Here is a 13,053-nt window from a genome sequence, read left to right on the forward strand (position 1 = left end):
AGTTTGAAGCTCGTCACAGTCATTCAATCCTTGAATCCTACTCGGAATACCACAGACAAGGTTTAGACTTTCCGGATTCTCATGAATGCTGCCATCAGTTCTAGCTTATACCACGGAGATTCTGATTAAGGAATCTAAGAGATACTCATTCAATCGTATATAGAACGGAGGTGGTTATCAGGCACACGTTCATGGTTTGAGGAAGGTGATGAATGTCACTGATCATCACCTTCATCACAGTTAAGCGCGAATGAACATCTTAGATAGGAACAAGCTTGTTTGAATGGAAAACAGAAATACTTGCATTAATTCATCGAGACACATCAGAGCTCCTCACCCCCAACAATGGGGTTTAGAGACTCATGCCGTCAGAGAATACAAAGTTTAGATCTGAAGTGTCATGAGATACAAAAAATAAGTCTCTAAAAGTTGTTTAAATACTAAACTAGTAGCCTAGGGTTACAAAATATGAGTGGACTATGATGGATGATGCAGAGGTCCACTTCTGGGGCCCACTTGGTGTGTGCTGGGCTGAGACTTAAGCAATTCACGTGCAGAGGCCATTTGTGGAGTTGAACGCCAGTTTTTATGCCAGTTTGGGCGTTCAACTCCAGCTTTTGATCCTTTTCTGGCGCTGGACGCCAGAATTGGGCAGAGAACTGGCGTTGAACGCCAGTTTACGTCATCTATCCTTGTGCAAAGTATGGACTATTATATATTGCTGGAAAGCCCTGGATGTCTAATTTTCAATGCAATTGGAAGCATGCCATTTCGAGTTTTGTAGCTCCAGAAAATCCAATTTGAGTGCAGGGAGGTCAGAATCCAACAGCATTAGCAGTCCTTTTTCAGCATGAATCAAATTTTTGCTCAGCTCCTTCAATTTCAGCCAGAAAAATACCTGAAATTATAAAAAAACACACAACTCATAGTAAAGTCCAGAAATATGAATTTTTCCTAAAAACTACTAGAAATAGACTAAAAACTAACTAAAACATACTCTAAACTATATGAAATTATCCCCAAAAAGCGTATAAAATATCCGCTCATCACAACACCAAACTTAAACTGTTGCTTGTCCTCAAGCAACTAGAAAAATAAAATAGAAGACTAATAGGTTGAGAAGCAATAATATCTCAGAGTTTTTGAATGAAGCTCAGATTCTAATTAGATGAGCAGGGCTAGTAGCTTTTTGCTTCTGAACAGTTTTGGCATCTCACTTTATCCATTGAAGCTCAGAGTGATTGGCATCTATAGGAACTCAGGATTCAGATAGTGTTATTGATTCTCTTAGTTCAGTGTGATGATTCTTGAACACAGCTTCTTTTTGAGTCTTGGCCGTGGCCCTAAGCACTTTGTTTTCCAGTATTACCACCGGATACATAAATGCCACAGACACATAACTGGGTGAACCTTTTCAGATTGTGACTCAGCTTTGCTAAAGTCTCCAATTAGAGGTGTCCAGAGTTCTTAAGCACACTCTTCTTTTTGCTTTGGACCTTGACTTTAACCGCTCAGTCTCAAGTTTTCACTTGACACCTTCACGCCTCAAGCACATGGTTAGGGACAGCTTGGTTTAGCCGCTTAGACCAGGATTTTAGTCCTTTAGGCCCTCCTATCCACTGATGTTCAAGCCTTGGGATCCTTTTCATTTGCCCTTGCCTTTTGGTTTTAAGGGTTATTGGCTTTTTCTGCTTGCTTTTTCTCTTTCTCTTTTTTTTTTCTGCAAGCTTTGTTCTTTGCTGCTTTTTCTTGCTTCAAGAATCATTTTTATGATTTTTCAGAGTATCAATAACATGTCTTATGTTCATCATTCTTTCAAGAACCAACATATTTAACAGTCTTAAACAACAAATTCAAAAGACATATGTACTGTTCAAGCATTCATTCAGAAGACAGAAAGCATTGCCACCACATTTAACTAATTAGAATTTCTTTTATTAAAACTCAAAATTTTATTGCCTCTTATTCAAAAGATCTACTACTTTATTCATGTTTGCTGATGATGAGAAAAATAAACTATAGCTTAATTGGAGATAAAATCAAAATAGATACTAATTACTACTATATGACTCCTAAGGTAAACTTCTATAAGAACACTGTCACAGAGTTAAGGCGAAAATTGGAAATTAACAACCTTTATTCTGGGGGAACGGGGGTTCCTCTGATCCTTGGGGTGCTTGGTCCTACAAGAGAAGACTTTTGGCGCTTCAATTCCCTTAAGTCACGCCCCTGCTTCTCTTGTTCTTTAAACATATAGGTCAGCATTTGACTGTGTTCCTTCTGTTCTTTTATTATTTGCTCCATAGCTTCCCGCATCTTGGTAACGGACGTCTCAAGATACTCCCAATATTCAGATTGAGGGATCTCTGGGAGGAATTCCTGTGCTCTCTTCTTGATGGGATCCTCCTGTGCTTGTTGTTTTTCCATTGATGCTTTGGTGATTGGCTTTTCAGTTAGGATATATTCAGTTATTCCCATCCTTACTCCAGCGTCCTTGCAGAGCAGAGAAATCACGCTCGGATAAGCCAACCTGGCCTCTTTAGAATTTTTGTTAGCAATTTTGTAGAGTTCAGTTGAAATCAGCTGATGAACCTCCACTTCCTTTCCCATCATGATGCAATGGATCATCACTGCTCTTTTAACTGTGACTTCAGAACGGTTGCTAGTAGGTAACAGAGAATGCCCAATGAAGTCCAGCCATCCTCTGGCGACTGGTTTGAGATCCTCTCTCTTGAGTTGATTTGGGACACCCTTTGTGTGGGTGGTCCACCTGGCTCCAGGGATACATATGTCCTCTAGAATCTTATCCAGGTCAATGTCTGCTCTCATCATCCTCCTGTTGAAGGAGTCTGGATCATCCTTTAGCTGAGGTAGCTTTAAGATCTCTCTGATCTTGTCAGGGGTGGTATGAACAATCTTTCCTCTGACCATGGTCCAAAATTCATAGAAGGCAGTTCCAGATAGTTTTTGCTTGTCAGTCTGCCACATATTAGCATAGAACTCCTGGACCATGTTCCTTCCTACTTTCGTTTCAGGATTAGCTAGGACTTCCCAGTTCCTGATTCAAATTTGCTCCTGGATCTCCGGATATTCCTCTTCTTTCAGATCGAATCTAACTTCCGGGATCACTGATCTCAGACCCATTACTTTGAGATAATGGTCTGAATGTTCTTTAGATAAGAACTTCCCTTGATTCCAAAGTGGTTTTGGAACGCTATCTTTCTTGCCTCTTGGAGTGGGTTGTTTTCCTTTAGGAGCCATGATCTTAGTGATCTCGGATAAACATACCAAACTTAGAGGTTTGCTTGTCCTCAAGCAAAAGAAAAGAAAGGAGAGGGATAGAAGGAGAACTAAGTGCAATTGTTGATGGAGGAGGAGGGAGGCCAAACCCAAATTTAAAGGGATGGGGGGTGGGTTTTCGAAAAATTGGAAAAGATAAGATAAAAAGATTGAGTTGAAAAAGATAAGAAAGATAAGAGAGTTTAATTTTCTACGTATAATTCCGTCTGCACATCTCTTAAAGAGATAAGGTTCATCCCACAAGTAGTACTTTGCATCAGTAATTAATTTCTTCTTTTGTATCCTGTTGTACTCCTTGGGTATGAACCTTGCAGCTTTATAGTTTGCAATATCGGCAAACCATGGTGCTTCCTGAATGGCAAATAAATGCTCATCAGGAAACGTCTCAGAGATCTCAAGATAGGGGAGGGACGTCCCTTCCACTGGCTCTATCCGGGACAGATGATCAGCCACTTGGTTCTCTGTCCCTTTTCTGTCTCTTATTTCTATATCAAACTCTTGCAGAAGCAACACCCATCTGATGACCTGGGTTTTGAATCTTGCTTTGTGAGTAGATATTTAAGAGCAGCATGGTCAGTATACACAATCACTTTTGATCCTACTAAGTATGATCTGAACTTGTCAATGGCGTAAACCACTGCAAGTAATTCTTTTTCTGTGGTTGTGTAATTTTTCTGGGCATAATTTAGAACGCGACTGGCATAATAAATGACATGCAGAAGCTTGTCATGCCTCTGTCCCAATACTGCACCAATGGCATGATCACTGGCATCACACATTAGCTCAAATGGTAACGTCCAGTCTGGTGCAGAAATAACTGGTGCTGTGACCAGCTTAGCTTTCAGCGTTTCAAACGCCTGCAGGCACTCTGTGTCAAACACAAATGGCGTGTCAGCAGCTAGCAGATTGCTCAGAGGTTTTGCAATTTTTGAAAAATCCTTTATAAACCTCCTATAGAATCCTGCATGTCCCAGAAAGCTTCTGATTGCCTTAACATTGGCAGGTGGTGGTAATTTTTCAATTACCTCTATTTTTGCTTGATCCACCTCTATTCCCATGTTTGAGATTTTATGCCCAAGAACAATTCCTTCAGTCACCATGAAGTGACACTTTTCCCAGTTTAAAACTAGGTTGGTCTCTTGGCATCTTTTCAGAACAAGTTTCAGGTGATCAAGACAGGAGCTGAATGAGTCTCCATATACTGAGAAGTCATCCGTGAAAACTTCCAGAAATTTTTCCACCATATCAGAGAAAATAGAGAGCATGCATCTCTGGAAGGTTGCAGGCGCATTACATAGCCCAAGGGGATCACCGTTATCAATGGCTACCTTCCATCCTTCCAGTGAAAACTACGCTCACGCACTCTGTCACAGCACGGCTAATCACCGGTTGGTTCTCGATCCGGTTGGAATAGAATCCCTTGATTCCTTTGCGTTTGTCACTAACGCCCAGCCTTCAGGAGTTTGAAACTCGTCACAGTCATTCAATCCTTGAATCCTACTCAGAATACCACAGACAAGGTTTAGACTTTCCGGATTCTCATGAATGCCTTCTGTGTGCTGGGGTCCACTTGGTGTGTGCTGGGGCCTGAAACTTAAGTAATTCACGTGCAGAGGCCATTTGTGGAGTTGAACGCCAGTTTTTATGCCAGTTTGGGCGTTCAACTCCAGCTTTTGATCCTTTTCTGGCGCTGGACGCCAGAATTGGGCAGAGAACTGGCGTTGAACGCCAGTTTACATCGTCTATCCTTGTGCAAAGTATGGACTATTATATATTGCTGAAAAGCCCTGGATGTCTACTTTCTAACGCAATTGGAAGCATGCCATTTCGAGTTCTGTAGCTCCAGAAAATCTACTTTGAGTGCAGGAAGGTCAGAATCCAACAGCATCAGCAGTCCTTTTTCAGCCTGAATCAGATTTTTGCTCAGCTCCTTCAATTTCAGCCAGAAAAATACCTGAAATTACAGAAAAATACACAACTCATAGTAAAGTCCAGAAATATGAATTTTTCCTAAAAACTAATGAAAATAGACTAAAAACTAACTAGAACATACACAAAACTATATGAAATTAACCCCAAAAAGCGTATAAAATATCCGCTCATCACGTAACGAACAGGGATAAGCTAACATGAGATCATATATATACAAAGGAGTGTCAAAAACAGGAATATCAAGACTCAAATCCCGGCTGCGAAGATAACCGGTCCGAGCATAGCAATATATACATATAATAAAATAAGAAAAACCCCAAAGAAAACCCAAAGGGACACAAATACAGAAATCTATTCTCCAAAATCCCCTCTAGAAGGAGTCATCACAGTTTGTATTATTTAATGGAGATAAAAGTATCCATACAAGATATATAAACCAAGACGAAGTCCCGAGGACAAAGGATCTTCGCTAATCCAGAAGTCTCCAGCATGCCTTAACGAGAATCCTCGCGTCCTGCATCTGAAAACCACAAAATCCGCATGGGTGAGAACCAGAGGTCCCCAGTACGGTAACAGCTTCCACATATATAATACATAATAATAGAGGAAAGCCAAAGGCAATCCTAGAACTTCCTCCAGATAATATCAAAGCTTATAAACCAACTAAACCATAAGTGGCAACTGACTAAAGATCCTTTAGTCTAACTAATACTTCCCGTTCCAATTCCTTCAGACCTCCCAACCACCAGCAGGAGTATAATATAGCAAACACAGTTATATCAGACAGGAGATTTACAAATAGGAATAGATAAGGCATTTAGACAATTAGCAAGTAATATGCAGTCAAATAGGCAATCTCAAACAATTCATGTAGTATGCTTATGATGCATGCCTGTCCCTAGTGGCTGATGATATCATCTGTCGGTTATAGAGCCAACCCGACAAGTCCTGGTAGCTAACCATTGGACTGTCCCTTTCTCGCGCATCGCCAACTCGAGTTATACTCATCATAAACTTGATCATAATCATGATCCATATCCATCACCCTCACTGGTGAATATTTACGGGGGCGAGCTCATCCGGGCCTTTCACAGTGCCCGGCCACACTTACGACATAGGGTCAAAAGAGCTTCGAGTTTCAACCTGGAGCACGTGGTGGCTAGCCACTGCTTCCTCCTAGGGAAACCCTCATCTCCGATGGTGGAAGTGCAAACATTCACAATTCATTCAACAGCATATATGCATTTATACTTAGCCATAATCATGGCTCCGTCGTAACACGGCAATAATCTAGCCATCCGGCTCACGGTTAAATCCATAACCAGCCAATTCATTAACAATTACGGCCCTTCGGCCCATGGCACAACAAGCACTTCCACCGCCATCCTCCGCATCTCACATAATCATCTTTGATCCTCAATGATCATTCATTTTTCCCTTGCTTCACTCGCAAGTTACCACATTCACTAGCCCTTTTTCTCATGCTAGGCATATCATAATGATTCAAGACATAAGTCGTGAGATCGGAGGCTTAGAAGTATGAAATTTGGCTTTTAAAACTCAAAAATCAACTTTGGGATGAAAACAGGGCCACGCGTACGCGCACTCCACGCGCACGCGTGGATGGCCTTAAAACTCATCGACGCACAAGCGTCATACGCGCGAACGCGCGGATTGAAAATTAGCCAAACGACGCGCAAGCGTCAGCCACGCGTACGCGTGGGTGCTCTTGCGCCCCAGGCACAAAACTGGCACAACTCTGGCACAACTCTCTGGAATATGGCTGGGCGTTTGGTGCAGTGCATCGACGCGCTCGCACACACCACGCACACGCGTGGATGGTGCTTTCTCGAAGAACGGCGCGTACGCGCCAAGTGCGCCTACGCGCGGGGGTTCATTCTGCTAAAAATTTTCTAAGTTAAAAGCTGCAGAATTCACAGATTCAACCCCCAATCTTCCGACGGACATAACTTTCTCATTTTAAATCGTTTTTTACCCGTTCTTCGAACGGCATGGACGTCCCGGATCCAATTTCATTTCTAAACAGATTTGGTACAAATCAGAGATCTGTAGTCCAAGTTATGTCCCGTCAAAGTATGCCCAAAAACCGTATTTTCATACAAAATCATAAAGTGCCATTTTCAAAACAAGCCACTTTCAACTCTTTTCAAAATCAATCAAAACATGCCAATTTCATCCCTTTTCTTTGAAATCAATCAAAATGTACCAAAATCAACATCAAGCCATCCTCAACTCACACATTGACACTTTACCCAAAATTTCCAAAACCACATCCAACCATTTTAACACTTCTCAATCAAATGGCTAAAGGACAAACACAATATCATGTCATACATCCTCCCTCACCACAATTTCCAATAATACCATTTCCAATCAACCATCATTATACATAATCAACATCATACTCACCATCAACATGGTATCAGCCATCAATTCAACCTCAATCATCCATCAAGCATATATCACAACATACATTTCTCATATATCACACAATCAAGGCATCAATATTCATAATCATATATATGATCACATCATATATCTCAACTATTCAACAACATCAACAATTCAATGCCTATCTTAGGGCCTCTAGCCTAAGTATTTCCTACAATATTACATATTAGATACGGAAAACCGAAACCTTACCTTAGCCGATTACCCAAGCTCAACCGGAACACTTCCAAACCACTTGTCCACAAGCTCTCAAGGTCTCAACACCTCCAAGAACATATTTTATCACACAAAACCCTCTCCCAAGCTTTCCAAAATCACCAATCAAGCTCCAATATTCACATATACACAACCTAAGCCACAATCATCATATCCATACACAACATCTCAATACCCAAACATCATAGAACAACAAATTACACTAGGGTTGAGAATATTACCACACCCAAGGTCCAAAGAGACAAGATTAACCTTCTCCTTCAAGAGAGTTGGATCCTATAACATCAAAGAATCCGAAATCTTAACATTTCACCATGAAACTCGAAAACTAGGGCTGGAATTTCGAAGAGAAAAACGTGGCTTACCTTAAGATTGATTGTATGATTTTTGTAGAGCTCTCCGTGGTGAACGTGTGGCCGCAAACGGTGCGGCAATCGGAGCTCTAGATCAAAAGTTATGGTGGTTTGAAGATCAAGTGAGAGATAGAAGTTTGAGAGAGTGTTCTTCCCCTCCCTTACTCCATTTCAGCGTGTTTGAGTGATAAGTGAGGAGAGAGAGTGCTGAAAACTAGGGTTTTGGTTTAGTTTAGTTGGGCCAAGGGCCCATTTTGGATCCGGTTGGACCGGTTTGGCCCGTTCGGTCCAATCTTGGTCCGATTTCTATAAAATTGGTACCGAAATTCTCGTCTCAATCTCCTCTATCATATTAAGCCATAAAAATAACATCTTTGGCTTTCTAGAATAAATTCTCATTTATGGGTTAATTAGTCGTTAATTAACCGGGTCTTACAGACATTATCTTTTTCTTTATCAATTATATTGGAATCCCTAGTTCTTGATTCCTTTCTTGAAATGTGTTTTGGATATTTTTCTACCATATCTCCTCATTCATATACATCCTTGCTTGATTATGTTCCTAATTATTTCTAGAATCTTTAAGGAACATTCAACCTTAACACTGTTCATAAATTTGGTATTTGTTGATTTGATCTCGAATTAGTTTTGGTGCAATGCATAATCCTTGATTCTTAAATTATTTGAAATCTTAAGAGTCGCGATTCGTAGTAAACTGATTATGCGATTTAGTTCTTCTGTTTTATGTTCTGCAACTATTGTGTGTCCTGTTCGGATTACAATCTTTGGTTTTATGTTTCTTCATAAAAATGATAAAAATTGACCATGTTTTATTAAAATGTATGAATTCTAGTAGTTTTCTTCTACAACTCTTACTTTAGAATCTCTTTTGAAAATAGTTCTATATTAGTCCTTTTTCTATTTGATTTTAATTGTGACTATTATTTGAATTCTAAATACGACAACCTTTGATTTTATAAATACTTCCTCACAAAAATGAATAATTTCTATATAAAGTTAAAGCATGCTTCTATTTAAAAGTACTACTTAGTCTTTATTTATTTTTATAAGAATAACTTACCTTAGATTTTCTCATTTGAACATAATTTGATTCTTTAAAAGTACTACTTAATTATGTATCTACGAACTCTTCAAATTTCGTAAAGCAAGATTTCTGCTTTCATCCCAGTTAATTTTCAATTAATAAACTTCACACAAATCATTTTAATTTGAATTCGATCTAGCATAACATAATATCAACCTTTGTTTAGCTTTTTGAAAAATATTGAATTTATATACTTTCTTTAGAAAAAGATAAACCAATTCCCTTAGGTTCAATTTGAAGTTGTTCTAAATTGCTGTACTCTCTTTCCTATTATTGCCCATATCAAAACTCTTTGATTTAGAATTCCTTCTTAAGCTTTCGAATTTACTCCCTTTACACTACAGTTCATTGCTTATATACATCCCTATTTGTTGATAATTTCACATATTCTTTCAAAATCCTTGCGAAATACCATCATTGTTCTCCCAAAATCTTGCAAATACCATTTGTGTCTTTTGTAATCTTCTCAAGTTTAGTATTTCTTATATGTTAGTTTTTAGGGATGCAATTTATGCGCGCAGAAAGTGAATTTGGTAAGTGTACGAAGTTATAAGGAGTCACGGAATTTCGAGGTAATGCAAACATCTATACTTTGTTCAGTTCCCTCAATTGTTTATTTCATTTCCTTTCTTTTTACTAGATAAGATGATCTTCCTCTTAAGTTTATCTATTCCTTGTGGATCTTTCATTTGATTGTGTTCCTATACATTTCCTTGGATTTGGTAAAATGACGTCCTTGACTCTGGTCGCTTTCTTGTGAATCTTGTACCCTGATTCAGCTTGAAATCAATTCTAATGAATGCACCATTTTCTTCTTATCATCTCTATTGAAGTTCTTTAATTTCTCCATACGTCCACCTCTTATTTATAAATTGCTATCTGAATCTTTAAGAACGTCTATCCTTGCCATTATACTTCTCTTTATAAAGTCTTGTACTCTTTGACATAACATTGGAATTGTTTTGGGTATGATGCCGACCCTTGAATCTTTGAAAATGTAAAGTGCCCCTTTTTATTATGTTGTATTGGTTTATGTGTTCTAAATTGTGCCATTCAATTTGATGTGTCGTTCCTCTTTCTCTTTTCTTGGAATGTAATTTAAATTTCCTTGCTTCGCCATTTATACCTTACGCATATCTTGATCTGTTTACACTTCTGACTATGTTAAAACTCTTGCAACACGGCTATTAATTCCATATTCTTCCATGAACTATGAAACCCCTGTGACCATTTAAAGTTGTTCCGCAGTAATGCGTCACCATAGTCTTTAATCATTCATTTTCTATAAAATCTCATATTTCTTCGACTCAGCTTGGATATGTTTTAAACTAATGCGTGGATTTTCTTCTTATTGATCTTATTAAATTTCTTTGATCTAAGAGTTATCCCTTAAATTATCAATCGATTTATTTTTAGCAAACTTCGTTGCTTGAGCATCCTTGTTTACCTGCAATTGCATTTATTCTTTCAAATTCTTGTGAATGCGGTCCTTGTTGCTTTTCTTTCTTTTCTATGGTCTATTATCCTTCTGAGTATATTCGAGATTAGTTTTGGCATCTTGTGCGACCGTTAGACTTAGTAAATGACACATTAGTCTTTTAGGACACGTTTGGTGAACGCAAAAGGTGAAACTCGTAAGGTACGACATTACAGGGAGTTGACACCTTATTTTATGTACAAGAGTTTTGTTGATATGGGACTTATGACCAGTAGTAAGATTTGTAAAGTGTTTAACAAAGTTGAGAACCTTCAGATGAGTTGCCTAATAAAGTACGATTGAAAATGGTGGAGATAAGTCATATTGAAGTTTGAATAGTTCAATCTCTAAAGTTGGTATGAGATCAGTAAGTGGACATTAAGCACATCATTTTAACCCCGGCTTGTTTTATAAACTTTTTCTACCTTATTTTACCATCACCTGTTTGAAACATAGCATCTTGTACATCAAGCCTATCTTATAACTTCTGTTTCACATCATACTTATACCCTTTATATTTTTATGCCATATGAAAATTCTGGTATTAGAGACTATATAAATATATATACTGAGAACTTTTTGCTTTTTTTTCTTTAAATGCATTCAAGAGTGAAGTAATATGAAATCTCTTTTATTCTGTATTAATTTTCGAGGAAGAAAATTTTTATAAGGTGGGTAGGATGTAAGACCCATAATTTTCAAAAAATATTATTATGAGTTAATTTCAATTTTATTTATTCATTAATGACTTTATTTTTAGAAAATTATTTTATTAAAAGTAATTAAATCAAGTTTCGATAATTAAATTAGAAATTTTACTTAATTTTATAATTATTGAATAAATTTCTATATTTAAATTATAGAGCTTAATAGTTGTAAAAGAATAAGAATTTAATACAATTTAGTTAAATATTGAGATTTTAGAATTTAATACTTTAATTTTATAAATAAAGAAAATTAATTATATTATTTTTAATTTTAAATTAGAATACTTAATTAGAATCCAATTAGCAAATTGATAAATAAATAATATTTTTAAAATAATTTTAAAGAATTAAATTAGATTTTAAATTTATACATTATATCATAATTTTATTAGAAATCATGTGTAGGTTTTGAAACGGACTTCATTAACAGTCTTCTTGCACCTTTGACTTAATCATTATTATTATTATTCCATCCAGTCACATACCCACAAACACAAATGCACCCACACATGAGTACATAACATATATACGGAGAGGGATTAAGAAAGGAAAAAAAAGAAAGAAAGGAAAGAAAGAAAGGAAAGAAAGAGAGAGGGAAAGAAGGGAAGCGGGGAAGGGGGGCGCCAAGGAAGAGAAGAAGAAGACCCGTGAGAGAGGGAGAGTGCTAGGGGAAGAGGAGCTGTACGCACCGCCACCGTCGTGTCACCTGCGCCGTCGCCATCGTCCGTCGCGCCGCCATCACGCTGCATCACCGTTGAGAATAGAGACGCGAAGGAGAGGAGGCCGCAGGTCAATGTCCTCGAAGCTTCCGTCATCACCGTGCAGAGCCGCCGCCATCGTCATCATCGCGGGCTGCTGCTACTGCGCATGTGATGTCACCGACTCTGGATTCGTCATCGTTGAGGCTGGTCGCGGGCAGAAGAAGGAGAAGAGACCTCCGTCGCCGCCGAGCCAAACGCAGGAGAGAGAAGGAGCCCGCGGGAGAGGAGCTTGTTACCGCAGCTTCTACCGCCGGAGAACACCTCTGCCACCAATGAGATCTGCCGCCGGTAAGGTTTTAAGTTGGTTTTTGTTTCCTTTGAATTTCCGAGAGTTTAATCATCACTGTATGTTTGTTTCAGTCGCCGTTGTCGGAGTTCTGGTCGCCGCTGCCGCCAAACCGGTTCAGCGACCGCCGCTATTTCATTTTCTTAGTTTGGTAAGTACTTATGTTTCGGAAACCCATGTTAATATTCTGTTATGTTTCGTTATAAATTCTGAGATTCTGGTAACATAGGGTCATGTTTTGAGCGTTGCATGTCTCTTTTAAGTTGCTGTGAGTGCTGCGAAAGTGATCAGGGACTGAGTTTGCGCTTGCTATTGGTTTCAGGTTAAGAGAAATGGTTTCGTTGACGCGTTTGAGTTATGGTTTCGACGAGTCGAGGTAGGGGTTTTCTTAAAATTAATTTTATCTTACAAAGTTGTTATAAATAGATATTAATGTGAGAAATA

The 13,053-nt window shown here is 38.5% G+C and overlaps 1 long non-coding RNA gene across 1 annotated transcript in view; it reads right to left on the reverse strand.

Annotated features, from left to right (window-relative positions):
* Positions 1–12,511, reverse strand: part of LOC110266272 — an 18,186-nt gene extending 5,675 nt beyond the window's left edge. The window contains exons 1-2 of the long non-coding RNA XR_002353451.1: positions 12,498–12,511; positions 6,700–6,704 (exon numbers count right to left, since the gene is read on the reverse strand). This is a non-coding gene — a long non-coding RNA (uncharacterized LOC110266272). The remainder of the gene's footprint in view (positions 1–6,699; positions 6,705–12,497) is intronic.

This window comes from Arachis ipaensis, chromosome B09, assembly GCF_000816755.2.
Source record: "Arachis ipaensis cultivar K30076 chromosome B09, Araip1.1, whole genome shotgun sequence".
Taxonomy (NCBI): domain Eukaryota; kingdom Viridiplantae; phylum Streptophyta; class Magnoliopsida; order Fabales; family Fabaceae; genus Arachis; species Arachis ipaensis.